Source organism: Astatotilapia calliptera, chromosome 18, assembly GCF_964374335.1.
Source record: "Astatotilapia calliptera chromosome 18, fAstCal68.1, whole genome shotgun sequence".
Classification (NCBI taxonomy): Eukaryota; Metazoa; Chordata; class Actinopteri; order Cichliformes; family Cichlidae; genus Astatotilapia; species Astatotilapia calliptera.
This window is the reverse complement of record NC_137439.1, coordinates 28,291,234-28,306,151: the sequence shown is the minus strand read 5'-3', so window position 1 is coordinate 28,306,151 and position 14,918 is coordinate 28,291,234. Positions and strand designations below refer to the sequence as shown.

General features: G+C 42.3%; 1 long non-coding RNA gene across 1 annotated transcript; it reads left to right on the top strand.

The window, feature by feature from the left end:
• Positions 1-1,125: 1,125 nt before the first annotated feature.
• LOC145421804 (uncharacterized) lies at positions 1,126-3,696 on the top strand. The gene is made up of 3 exons (XR_013903174.1): positions 1,126-1,264; positions 1,636-1,725; positions 2,916-3,696. It is a non-coding gene; the product is annotated as an uncharacterized LOC145421804 (long non-coding RNA).
• The last annotated feature ends 11,222 nt before the right edge of the window (positions 3,697-14,918 follow it).

The window sequence follows — 14,918 nt, the reverse complement described above, 5'->3', positions numbered from 1 at the left end:
GGCACTCATAACATAATTTGGCTTTCTGTGTGAATAGATTTGCCAACTGACTCTTCAGTTACATTGTGTATTTACTGCACCGTGGTATTAGTGAGATTTTGGACATTGAAAAGCTTTAGCTAATATCATCAGCGACATTATGCTAGCTTACATCCCTACCCCTCCTGCCCTCACCTGCTGTCCTTTTGTTTTTGTTTGTTTTTGTTTTTTTTTTGGTTTTTTTGCTGCACATTGAAAGATGACCTCTATTCTGCATTTCACCAGGAGTCAGCTGATGGATTGTGGGTTCAAGGTGTTATGGTTAGAAAGTATATTCTACTTTTGCTTAAGGTTTCTGTAACTTAATTATAATAAGGTTTTTTTTTATAATTATTAGGTGCATGCATAATCAAACAGACTGAGAAATCCAAAATCTGCCATAGGTTTAACTTATACCTGTATGTATTGTCAGAAAGGTGAATACTGGACTCACATTAATGCACACTTGAACTAAAATGAGGTTGTAACTTGTGGGTTGTTGGGTTGCAAATCAAAAACAAACATCTTTGGATTTTTTTAATCCCATAAGATCTGGAAACACAGTTTTTATTCAACAAAACATTACTGATTAACCAAGCACAGTGCCTGCTGTTATTTCAAAATAATTTTATAATAATAATAATAATAATAATACATTTTATTTGAGGGTGCCTTTCAGAAACCCAAGGTCACCTTACAAAAAAACACAATTAATAAAAGGAACAATAGTCATAAAATACATAAAATAAGTTAAAATTACAAAACAGAGCGTGACAACAGATAAAATCAGCATTAAAGCGAATAAGCCAGTTTAAACAGATGTGTTTTGAGCTGTGTCTTAAATACGGAGAGGGAGTCAATATTTCTTAGTGCAGGAGGAAGAGAGTTCCAGAGCCGAGGAGCAGAGCGACTGAAAGCTCTGTTCCCCATAGTGATAAGGTGTGAGGACGGAACAGTAAGATGAATAGCAGATGATGATCTGAGAGTGCGGGAAACAGTGGTGATATGGAGCAGGTCACACAAATATGAAGGAGCAGATTTATGGATACACTTGTATGCAAGAAGTAAGATTTTAAAATTTATGTCATTTCAGATAAAATGCAGCATTCCAGCGCATCCCAACCTTGCCTTTACTGTCAAGGTTTCTGACGGAGCTAAGTTTCTCTCTGACAGTCTGCTGAAAGTGTTCGCAAAGTGATCGGGGAAACGGGGCACAAAGCTAAAGGATGTAGCTGCCATGATGACAGTAAGAACTTTAAAATTCTTTAACTACAAAGTGTATATGTATTGCATTAGGTCAGTAAAAGATTTTTATGCTGCATCCATTAAAACAGTCAACTATTACCTGTGAGTACTGATTCCACTAAAAGGATGCCATAATTTCCGTCATGCATTTACTGGCCCACTGAGAAAAATGTATCTTTTTTTAAAAATATATGTTCTGGAAACTATATATCCATAAAGTTGATGTCAAACAGGAACTTTTGATATTGCTTTGTAGATGCTGGTGTTGCATGTTGACTGGTTTAAAAAGTCAAGAGTTTTTGTCTGGGATCATTTTCTTCTGTGCTACTGAAAAGTTCACAAATCTCTGTTTTCTTTGTTATAATACTTAAGGATGACATTAATGCTCGAAGGGAGTCCCTCATCAAAGTGCTCCGCATCTGTGTGAAAGACAATTGCAACATCTTGGTGCAGGAGTTCATGGTGAGTGTTTTATGAGTAGATTGTGGCTTTGCAACATTTAAAAATGCATTCAGTTATCCACTTGATCCTCATTGGACTGGTTAGGACCAGTAGTCCTCTTTAATAATTTGAAGTTCACATGAGGCCTGGTAGTGAACTCGGCCGCCAGCCCTTGAGGCCTCACCCCCACCCCTGTATTAGGGTTCACATCAGTGTGAAAAAACTTTAAATTTGTCATTCTAGTGAACAAAGGAAAATCCCACCAATATTTACATTAGCTTTTGTTTGAAAAAAAAAAAAAACAACTGATCAACAGCTAACCAAATTGTGGGGCTGAAAGTCTAAATTCTAACATCTTCTGAGTGACATAACCTGGATTTCTGATGGGCCAGTGTCTTTCTAACAAAAACTAATGTAAAGTATTTGAAATTATTATGTTTTTCACCCTCTCTTAGAAACTCTGTTAGACCATGAATGGCAGCATGGCAGGCCACTCTTTGGCTATAGCTATTTACTATGTTGCTTGCATTGGTTTAAATTACTCTAACATTAGAACTGGTAGATCATGTTTTTGCTGGAGAAGTGCAAGGTTTTAGTCAACACCATCAGACACAAAGAAATGTAAAAATATATATTTTAAATTAAGTTGTTTCAGCTATTTTGACTATTACCAGCTTCTCTGTTCTACTGTTTATGCACATATGTTTTCAAAGTAATTATACCACATTTAAAAGTAAGATTGTTTTGGCTTTTTATTATTAGAGTTAGGCAGCACGGTGGCATGGTGGTTAGCACTGCTGCCGCACAGCAAGAAGGTCCTGAGTTCAATTCCACCATCAGGCCGGGGTCTTTTTGTGTGGAGTTTGCATGTTCTCCCCGTGTTTGCGTGGGTTCTCTCCGGGTACTCCGGCTTCCTCCCACCGTCCAAAGACATGCAACTTGTGGGGATAGGTTAATTGGATAATCCAAATTGCCACTAGGTGTGAATGTGAGTGTGAATGGTTGTCTGTCCCTGTGTGTTAGCCCTGCGACAGACTGGCGACCTGTCCAGGGTGTACCCTGCCTCTCGCCCAATGACAGTTGGGATAGGCTCCAGCACCCCCTGCGACCCTGAAAAGGAGAAGCGGAAGCGGATGGATGGATAGAACTGGTAGATTCAAAAGAGATGAGTTTAAAAAGGAATCTTAAAGAAATGTTTTGTGTTTAACCAGGACTTGACTGAGGCCACTGCACAGATTGAGAAAACCACAATGAACATCTTTCTCCAGAGGATGCGCCAGGCAATGACTTTACTGATGTTGGCATCATCATCGAGGGTATAGTAGTTCTTCAAGATCTGGATAACGTGACCTTTGCAGTAGCCATGCTGTTTGGACCTTTTTTATTCCTTCAATATGAGTTACCCATCACAACTCTGCTACACTTTTGAGGTGATTCAAAGGGTGGTAATGGAGTTGGATGCAACTCAGCTCTCAAGAAAAGCTCACAACTAAGACAAAACTGCTCCTGCTAGGAAAGCTCACTGTTATGCATGTGAGGTGATCAGCTCTAGGTGAGAGGACATTTAAATCTCACACTTGTTCTGCTGCATTTTTGAAGCTCAATTCCAGGAACAGATTGCAGGGTTCATTTTTATATACTCTGCAACTGCCATGAGGACAGGGCCATTTTTTTGTTGTTGTTTGTTTTTCCTTTTGCTCTGTACAAGTTCTCTGTTTGTCTGTTTGGCAGCATTTTTCAATTTCTGTTTGTATTTTTTCTTTCTTTTACTAGTGAAGAGATGTAGCGTGAACAGTTATACAGTCTAAATATCCCATATGGGTCGTGTGAAATGGTATTTTCAGTTTCATTCAGTTGAAGTAAAGAACGTTGAATATTTCTAAGTGTGCTGTTTTGAACCAAGATGTCACAGTATGATCAGTGCTGTAATTTTTGACAGTCACTGTATCAATGTTATTTTTGCGTCTCTTGAATAAAGGTTTTGACCTGCAAGTGCTAATTTCTTTAGTTATTGGGGTAACATGGGTAATGTTAATAGGAAGGTGTTTGCCAATTCAGTAACCTAATTTAATGTTAATGGAAACTAACATTACCTCAAATTGTTTAGTTATAATTGTTGTTTAACTGAATCTTGACATCAGAGGCCTTAAATAGAATGTTTTGTATTGTTCTTTCCCAAGATGGTTACCTGTAACATTTTTCAAAAGAAACAGTTTAATTTCTTTGCTGTGATTGATTCCAGAGAACACGGAAGAACTGACATTATTTAACTGTTGATTTATATAGATTCAGTAATGTCAGTTTAATTCTTTATCTACTGTCAATGCAATGAAATTAGACATTTTGTTTTGAAAGGTTACTGGTGGATGCCAGCAACCATCTTGGAAGAGAACAATACAATCTGTTATAAGGCCTCCATTTGAAAATTGTGTATTTGATACTAGAATATAATAGCAAAATGTAATTTGAAGATAACATGTAGTATTTAAGTGACCAAGTAGTTTTCAATTCAATTCAATTTTATTTATATAGCACCAAATCACAACAAAAGTCACTTCAAGGCGCTTCATAGATACAGAGAAAAACCCAACAATCATAAGACCCCCTATGGAAGCACTTTGGCAACAGTGGGAAGGAAAAACTCCCTTTTAACAGGAAGAAACCTCCGGCAGAACCAGGCTCAGGGAGGGGCGGCCATCTGCTGCGACCGGTTGAGGTGAGAGAAGGAAGACAGGATAAAGACATGCTGTGGAAGAGAGACAGAGGTTAATAACAGATATGATTCAATGCAGAGAGGTCTATTAATACATAGTGAGTGAGAAAGGTGACTGGAAAGGAAAAACTCAATGCATCATGGGAATCCCCCGGCAGCCTACATCTATTGCAGCATAACTAAGGGAGGATTCAGGGTCACCTGGTCCAGTCCTAACTATATGCTTTAGCAAAAAGGAAAGTTTTAAGCCTAATCTTAAAAGTAGAGATAGTGTCTGTCTCCCGAATCCAAACTGGAAGCTGGTTCCACAGAAGAGGGGCCTGAAAACTGAAGGCTCTCCCTCCCATTCTATTTTTAAATACTCTAGGAACAACAAGTAGGCCTGCAGAGCGAGAGCGAAGCGCTCTAATAGGGTGATATGGTACTACAAGGTCATTAAGATAAGATGGGGCCTGATTATTTAAGACCTTGTATGTGAGGAGCAGGATTTTGAATTCAATTCTGGATTTAACAGGAAGCCAATGAAGGGAAGCCAAAACAGGAGAAATATGCTCTCTCATTCTAGTCCCTGTCAGTACTCTTACTGCAGCATTTTGGATTAGCTGAAGGCTTTTCAGCGAGTTTTTTGGACATCCTGATAATAATGAATTACAGTAGTCCAGCCTGGAAGTAATAAATGCATGAACTAGTTTTTCAGCGTCACTCTGAGACAGGATATTTCTAATTTTAGAGATGTTGCGCAAATGGAAGAAAGCAGTCTTACATATTTGTTTAATATGTGCGTTGAAGGACATGTCCTGGTCAAAAATGACTCCAAGGTTCCTCACAGCGTTACTGGAGGCCAAGGTAATGCCATCCAGAGTAAGAATCTGGTTAGATACCATATTTCTAAGATTTTCAGGGCCGAGTACAATAACCTCAGTTTGATCTGAATTAAGAAGCAGAAAGTTAGTCTTTATGTCTTTAAGACATTCCCGCAGTTTAACTAATTGGTGTGTGTCATCTGGCTTCATGGACAGATAGAGCTGGGTGTCATCAGCATAGCAGTGAAAATGTATGCTATGTCTTCTAATGATACTGCCTAAGGGAAGCATGTATAATGTAAACAGAATTGGTCCTAGCACTGAACCCTGTGGAACTCCATAATTAACCTCAGTGTGTGAAGAGGACTCTCCATTTACATGCACAAATTGGAGTCTATTAGATAGATATGATACAAACCACTGCAGCACAGTACCTGTAATACCTACAGCATGTTCTAATCGCTCTAATAGGATATTATGGTCAACAGTATTGAATGCTGCACTAAGGTCTAGCAGGACAAGCACAGAGATGAGTCCACTGTCAGAGGCCATAAGAAGATCATTTGTAACCTTCACTAAAGCTGTTTCTGTGCTGTGATGAGCTCTGAAACCTGACTGAAACTCTTCAAATAAACCATTCCTCTGCAGATGATCTGTTAGCTCTTTGACAACTACTCTTTCAAGGATTTTTGATATGAAAGGAAGGTTGGAGATTGGCCTATAATTAGCTAAGACTGCTGGGTCTAGAGATGGCTTTTTGAGTAAAGGTTTAACTACAGCCAGCTTGAAGGCCTGTGGTACATAGCTGATCATTAGAGATAGGTTGATCATATTTAAGATCGAAGAATTAATTAATGGCAGGACTTCTTTGAGCAGTTTTGTAGGAATGGGGTCTAAAAGACACGTTGATGGTTTGGAGGAAGTAATTATTGAAGTTAACTCAGAAAGATCAATTGGAGAAAAAGAGTCTAACTTAACATCAATGGTACTAAGAGTAGCTGTAGATAATATTACATCTGTGGGATGATTATTGGTAATTTTTTCTCTAATGATAAAAATTTTATTTGTGAAGAAGTTCATGAAGTCATTACTAGTTAACGTTAAAGGGATGGTTGGCTCAAAAGAGCTCTGACTTTTTGTCAGCCTGGCTACAGTGCTGAAGAGAAACCTGGGGTTGTTCTTATTTTCTTCAATCAGTGATGAATAGTAAGATGTTCTGGCTTTGCGGAGGGCTTTCTTATTGTTGAAAAATTTTATTATGTTTATGTATAGAAGTACATTTCATTTGAGGTTCTCTAGATGTGTTTGCTCTTTTTACTAGAGAAGTTACACTGTGCAAGCTCAGCAGAAAGTCTCTACCTGTGTATGTTATCTCTTCCACTCATGTATCTGTGATGAAGTCTCTACTGTTGTATGTTATCTCTTCCACTCATGTATCTGTGATGAAGTCTCTACTGTTGTATGTTATCTCTTCCACTCATGTATCTGTGATGAAGTCTCTACTGTTGTATGTTATCGCTTCCACTCATGTATCTGTGATGAAGTCTCTACTGTTGTATGTTATCTCTTCCTGCATGTGTCTGTGACGCAAACATGTTTGAGTACCGTATTTTCACGACCATAAGACGCACTGTGCTAAAAGGCGCAGTCTCAGTTATGTGTGCCATTACTGTATTTAACACACACATAAGGCGCACTGGATCATAGGGCGCATACAAGTACCGCATGCGTATTTAAAAATAAAGCGGGAGCAAACCTGAGTTCGGTGCCTTACTCACATTTTTATTACCAGTAATCGTCATCATCAACAACACACAAGCATACAAGTGTGTGTATTTAAAAATAAAGCAGGAGCAAAACAAAGTTTGGTACTCACATTTTTATCATCAATCAAACCCATCGAAGTCCTCATCCTCTGTGTCTGAATTGAACAGCTGCGCTAAATCTCCATCACACATGCCAGGTTCACTTTCTTCACTGTCAGAGTCACTTTCCGTGCCGTGCGGCTCCTCGGAAATGATGCCGGCGTTTGCGAAAGCTCGAACAACAGTGCCAGCAGACATGTTAGCCCAAGCATCTACAATCCATTGGCAAATTGTGGCGTAACTCGCCCGGCGCTGCCTTCCACTCTTGGTGAAACTGTGGTCTCCATCGGTCATCCATCGCTGGATGTGTTTGTCGCCGATGTGTTTGCTGCAGTAGGAGCGGAAGATGGCCAGCTTTTCCTTATAATCCGCTGGAAGTTGCTGCGCTACCGTAGTCCTGGTCCGGATGGAAAAATGGCACAGTTTCATAAAAAGTGAAAGTGAAACTGCTTTTAGCCGAATGGTGACTGTCGAAACGCTTCTCCCGCTCGTTCTTTGCTCGATGATCGCCTTATGTCCGCGGAAACTCAGCTGCGTATTCTTGACCTGTCGGAGCTTGTTTTCCAGCTTCCTCCACTTGCAAACCATCGATTCATTAATCTTAAATTCTCTCGCCGCTGCTCGATTTCCATGTTCCTCCGCGTAGCTGATGGCCTTCAGTTTAAACTGTGCTTCGTAAGCGTGTCTCTTTGCCATTTTCAGGGTTGTTAAAACAACGATGTCCTGCATAACGCACATACCTGTTCTTTTATACAGGTATGTGCAATAAAGTCAACGCACACACTTCACCCTTTAGCGTTCTCATGGTGTTCTCTACTACGTCCTCCTTACAACACAAAGGGCGCACTGCGCTATAGGGCGCGCCGCACTTTTTGAAGAAAATCTAAGACTTTTAAGTGCGCCTTATGGTTGTGAAAATAGGGTATATAAAGATGGCGCCGGTGAGGTTGGCTGCCGTCATGACTGCTCCGACCACTTTTTCTTTGTCTTTGCTTTTTAAGTTAGTTTTCAGCGTTTCTAAATCGGCAAAATCATCACCATTGGGTACATTAGGTATGACCGTGACACTCTTGTTTCTATTGGTATACAATGTACTCACAATTCGAAGTTTTTAACTCCGGATCCGAGCTGGCCGAGGGAGAACAAAGGGAAGCGGCGGCCTAGAGGGAAGCGAGCCGGCGTCAGGAACAGGCTGAGAGCTCGTGCACACCGCACACCTCTGCCTAGCATCCTGCTCGCCAACGTCCAGTCACTGAAGAACAAGCTTGACGACCTCAGGGCCAGGATAAAGTTCCAGAGAGACATTCGGGACTGCAATCTCCTCTGCTTCACTGAGACATGGCTGAACCCAGCGGTGCCGGACCACGCCATCCAGCCGGCCGAGTTCTTCTCGGTTCACCGCATGGACAGGACACGGGACTCGGGGAAGTCAAGGGGAGGCGGCGTGTGTTTAATGGTGAACAACAACTGGTGCAACAGTGCGAACGTTGTTCCTCTCACACGCTCCTGCACACCAAATCTGGAACTACTGTCCATCATGTGTCGTCCTCGGGAATTTACATCGGTCATTATAAGTGCCGTTTATATTCCACCACAAGCGGACACGGTCACCGCCTTATGCGAGCTGCATGAGGCACTCACACAGCACCAGACACAACACCGGGACGCTGCGCTTATTGTGACGGGGGACTTTAATAGCACCAACCTCAAACGCGCAGCGCCGAACTTTTATCAACACATCACCTGCCCCACCAGAGGTGAAAGGACACTGGACCACTGCTACACTACGGTCAAGGACGGCTACAAGGCACAATCCCGCCCTCCGTTTGGCAAATCTGATCACGCCGCCATCTTCCTCATGCCAAAATACAAACAAAGGCTGAAACAGGAAGTTCCGGTTCAGAGGAAGGTCGCGCGCTGGACGGATCAATCAGTGGCCGCGTTACAGGACGCACTCGATGACGCAGACTGGGGCATGTTCAGAAACAGCTCCGATGATGACGTCAACGTGTTTACGGAAGCGGTTGTGGGATTCATCGGGAAACTAGCGCATGATACCGTGGAGACAAAGACTATCACAACGTTTCCCAACCAGAAGCCGTGGGTGGATAAAACCATCCGCGACGCTCTGAGATCCCGCACCGCTGCCTACAACACGGGACTCACGACGGGGGACATGGACCCGTACAAAGCCGCGTCATATAACGTGCGAAGGGCGGTGAAAGAGGCGAAGCAGCGCTACGGGAGGAAACTAGAGTCACAACTCCAACAGAGTGACTCTAGGAGCCTGTGGCGGGGACTAAGGACAATAACGGACTATAAAGCACCAACAACCGGTATGACGAACGCGGCCGTGACTCTGGCAGACGAGCTGAACACTTTCTATGCTCGCTTCGAGGCTGCAGCTAAGGACTCCAACAATGCTAATGTTAGCGGCGCTAACGGCTGCAGACAGGAAGATACTGCCAGCACCGGAAACGTGCTCGTCATCTCCGAGCATGAAGTAAGGAGAGCCTTCAAGAGAGTGAACACCAGGAAAGCAGCAGGACCAGACGGCATCCCAGGTCGTATCCTAAGAGACTGCGCATACCAGCTAGCTCCTGTTTTCACTGAGATATTCAACATCTCTTTATCTCAGTCGATGATCCCCACATGCTTCAAAGAGTCCATCATTGTCCCTGTCCCGAAGAAACCCCACCCTGCTTCTCTCAATGACTATCGCCCTGTAGCCCTCACCTCAGTAGTGATGAAGTGCTTTGAATGCCTGGTCAGAGACTTCATCATTTCTTCACTACCAGACACACTGGACCCACTACAGTTCACTTACCGTCCAAATCGTTCCACAGACGATGCCATCTCTCATCTCCTCCACACATCACTCACTCACTTGGACACTAGAAGGGGGAATTATGTTAAAATGCTCTTCATAGACTACAGCTCTGCATTTAACACCATAATTCCCTCCACACTCACCACCAAGCTGGAGCATCTGGGACTCAGCTCATCTATGTGTCAGTGGATCTCCAACTTCCTAACTGGCAGACCACAGGCAGTAAGGATGGGCGGACATGTCTCAGCCTCCACCACTCTCAGCACTGGAGCCCCCCAGGGGTGTGTTCTGAGCCCCCTGCTGTACTCTCTGTACACATATGACTGCGTGGCCACTACCAGCTCCACCACCATCATCAAGTTTGCTGACGACACCGTCGTGGTGGGCCTGATCTCTGATAACAACGAGACGGCCTACCTGAAGGAGATTAGGAATCTGGAGAACTGGTGCCAGAGGAACAACCTCCTTCTAAATGTCAGTAAGACAAAGGAGCTGATAGTGGACTTCAGCACTAAGCAGGAGAGGAACTACCAGACCCCTGTCATCAACGAGTGCCCAGTGGAGAGAGTGGACAGCTTCAAATACCTTGGAGTTCACATCACGCAGGACCTGTCATGGTCCTGTCACATCAACACCGTGGTGAAAAAGGCCCGTCAGCGTCTCTACCACCTCAGACGCTTGAGAGACTTCCAACTGCCCTCCAAGGTGCTCAGGAAGTTTTACTCGTGCACCATAGAGAGCATCCCGACGGGAAACATCTTAACCTGGTTCGGGAACAGCACCATGCAGGACAGACGAGCTCTACAGAGGGTTGTGCGGTCAGCTGAGCGCACCATCCGCTCCGAGCTCCCTGACCTGCACTCAATCTACAGCAGGCGGTGCTGGACCAAGGCCAGGAAGATCATGAAGGACCTCAGTAGGGCTGCCATGATTAGTCGACTAGTCACGATTACGTCGACTATCAAAATCGTCGACGACTGATTTAATAGTCGACGCGTCGTTTGAAGCTTTGTAAGATCCCAAAAGACACAGCAATAAGTAGCAGGATTTAAGAGTGTAATACCGGACTGAAACAGAAGATGGCAGCACTGCATGTACAAGGATGCCAGCTGCCGTTAAACCCCGAAGAAGAAGAAGAAGCTGTGTCCCAGAGATCATAGCGCAGCCCAGCTCAGTTTCCAAAGATGGCGGCAGCTAGTTAGTTTTAATGTTACTCTTATTATTCTTTCTGGGTCACAAAATAAACGTTTAACATATTTTTAGGTGAGAATGTAGCTGTGTAAACCTCAAATATCTGCTCAGTTTATCAAGACGCCACATATTTTCAAAAGTGATCCGACGTTTTCGGAGACGTCTGTTACCCACTAGCTCGATAGTTAGCCGGGGGCTAGGCTAACTAGAGCCGTGAGAACACCGGACTCCCGGCAGATCGTTTTCAAACCCACCGTCGTCTTTCGCTACTCAGGTTAAACATATATAAGTCACTTAGATAACTTAAAACTGTTATTGATTGTCTTTTTTTTAGTATTTTATTTGTTCCTGAGTAAATTGGTTTGGCTGAGATTAAAGTTATAGTTTTTACACAGCTGAATAAACGTCAAGCAGACAGCTGATTATTAAGTGTGAGATGCTTGAGAATATACTCCGGTCTCCTGTTATATTTTAGATAGCAAGGAGTTTATTAAACTTCACCGAGACAATCTGCAGATTTCATTAAAATTTAATAAACTATCATCTTGTCTTTATTTTTAGTTAGCGCATACTTTAAACACTTAAAGCTGTAAGCTAATGATAGTTATATAAGAGCAGATGCTGCTGGTGCAATAAGCTGTAGTTTTACATCCAATGGATGATGATGATCTGATTAGTTGACTAATCGCAAAAATAATCGGTGACTAGTTGACTATCAAAATAATCGTTTGTGGCAGCCCTAGACCTCAGCCATCCCAACAACAGACTGTTCTCTCTGTTGAGGTCAGGAAAGCGATTCCGCTCCCTGAAGACCAACACAGAGAGACTGAGGAGGAGCTTCTTCCCGCAGGCAATACGGTCTCTCAATCACAATCACACCACCACACAGTACTGACCCACACATACAGGGAGTGCAGAATTATTAGGCAAATGAGTATTTTGTCCACATCATCCTCTTCATGCATGTTGTCTTACTCCAAGCTGTATAGGCTCGAAAGCCTACTACCAATTAAGCATATTAGGTGATGTGCATCTCTGTAATGAGAAGGGGTGTGGTCTAATGACATCAACACCCTATATCAGGTGTGCATAATTATTAGGCAACGTCCTTTCCTTTGGCAAAATGGGTCAAAAGAAGGACTTGACAGGCTCAGAAAAGTCAAAAATAGGGAGATATCTTGCAGAGGGGTGCAGCAGTCTCAAAATTGCAAAGCTTCTGAAGCGTGATCATTGAACAATCAAGCGTTTCATTCAAAATAGTCAACAGGGTTGCAAGAAGCGTGTGGAAAAACCAAGGCGCAAAATAACTGCCCATGAACTGAGAAAAGTCAAGCGTGCAGCTGCCAAGATGCCACTTGCCACCAGTTTGGCCATATTTCAGAGCTGCAACATCACTGGAGTGCCCAAAAGCACAAGGTGTGCAATACTCAGAGACATGGCCAAGGTAAGAAAGGCTGAAAGACGACCACCACTGAACAAGACACACAAGCTGAAACGTCAAGACTGGGCCAAGAAATATCTCAAGACTGATTTTTCTAAGGTTTTATGGACTGATGAAATGAGAGTGAGTCTTGATCGACCAGATGGATGGGCCCGTGGCTGGATTGGTAAAGGGCAGAGAGCTCCAGTCCGACTCAGACGCCAGCAAGGTGGAGGTGGAGTACTGGTTTGGGCTGGTATCATCAAAGATGAGCTTGTGGGGCCTTTTCGGGTTGAGGATGGAGTCAAGCTCAACTCCCAGTCCTACTGCCAGTTTCTGGAAGACACCTTCTTCAAGCAGTGGTACAGGAAGAAGTCTGCATCCTTCAAGAAAAACATGATTTTCATGCAGGACAATGCTCCATCACACGCGTCCAAGTACTCCACAGCGTGGCTGGCAAAAAAGAGTATAAAAGAAGAAAAACTAATGACATGGCCTCCTTGTTCACCTGATCTGAACCCCATTGAGAACCTGTGGTCCATCATCAAATGTGAGATTTACAAGGAGGGAAAACAGTACACCTCTCTGAACAGTGTCTGGGAGGCTGTGGTTGCTGCTGCACGCAATGTTGATGGTGACCAGATCAAAACACTGACAGAATCCATGGATGGCAGGCTTTTGAGTGTCCTTGCAAAGAAAGGTGACTATATTGGTCCCTGATTTGTTTTTGTTTTGTTTTTGAATGTCAAATGTATATTTGTGAATGTGGAGATGTTATATTGGTGTCACTGGTGAAAATAAATAATTGAAATGGGTATATATTTGTTTTTTGTTAAGTTGCCTAATAATTCTGCACAGTAATAGTCACCTGCACACACAGATATCCCCCTAAAATAGCTAAAACTAAAAACAAACTAAAAACTACTTCCAAAAACATTCAGCTTTGATATTAATGAGTTTTTTGGGTTCATTGAGAACATGGTTGTTGTTCAATAATAAAATTATTCCTCAAAAATACAACTTGCCTAATAATTCTGCACTCCCTGTATAGTTCTTACACACACACACTGGACATTCTGGACTTTGTTTTCTCTTCATCACTTAATCACTGCTGCTGTTATTGTGTATATATTTATTTATACTTCTTGTGTATTTTGTTCATACATTCTTATATAGTTCTATATTGTGTATTGTGTATTTTGTTGTACAGTTATTTTATTTTCAATTTAATTTATATATTTTATCTTATTCTTTCCCAGTGTGTTGTACAGTTATTTCATTTTTAACCTTAATTTATATTTTATTCCTTCCTAGTTAAATTTACCCTTTTTAATTTTTCATATTTATTTCCTATCTTATTCATAGCCTTTTCCTTTTTTGTTTTCTTTAGATCACGAGCAGTTGTCCAAGCATTTCACTACATATCGTACTGTGTATGACTGTGTATGTGACAAATAAAAAATTTGAATTTGAATTTGAGTATAAATAAAGGGTGGCAACTGCTGCGGAGTGTGAGTCTCCGTTTGAACTCTCACCCGTGTGCACGTTAAACCTGCAAACCTGTCTGAGTATCATTTATTCTGACCTGAGTTGCATTACAGGAAAACTCCTAACACTTATAAAGCAGCAAACTATTTCTCCAGGCTAAATGATGATCCTCTAGATTTGTGACACACCATTTCCTCTCCAGATTACGAGTCATCTGCTTTAGGGTACGTGTTTGAGAATTATACCACGGAGTCAGGTACTTCTGATTTGAGGCCTTAGTTTTCACAGGAGCTACAGTATCCAGAGTCGTACGTAGTGATGAAGTGAAATTATTAACAAGATAATCGACCTCTGTTGGGGTAGCGTTCAGATAGCTGCTCTGCTCTGTGTTGGTACAGGGCATTGGAGATGATAACAGTGAGTGGATTATATTCTTAAACTTAGTTACAGCACTTTCAGAAAGAGATCTACTTTGATAAAGTCTACTCTTCACCGCTGTGTAATCAATTATTGTAAATGTAAATGTTATCAGGAAATGATCAGACAGGAGAGGGTTTTCAGGAAACACTGTTAAATGTTCAGTTTCTATGCCATATGTTAAAACAAGATCTAGAGTGTGATTAAAGTGGTGGGTGGGTTCTTTTACATTTTGAGAGAAACCAATTGAGTCTAATAACAGATTACCGTAATTGTCGGGCTATAAGCCGCTACTTTTTCCACAAGCTTTGAACCCTGCGGCTTTTAGTCAGGTGCGGCTTTTCTATGGATTGTCCCTGATTTTTGTCATATCGTAAGACGATTTGTTTTGTTTGTTCCGCTGTTGTACGGCACTACGTTGCCTGGCGGAAGGGCATGTGATCAGACACACAGTATCGGGGTTCAAGAGTGGTGTGTTGGTCACGTG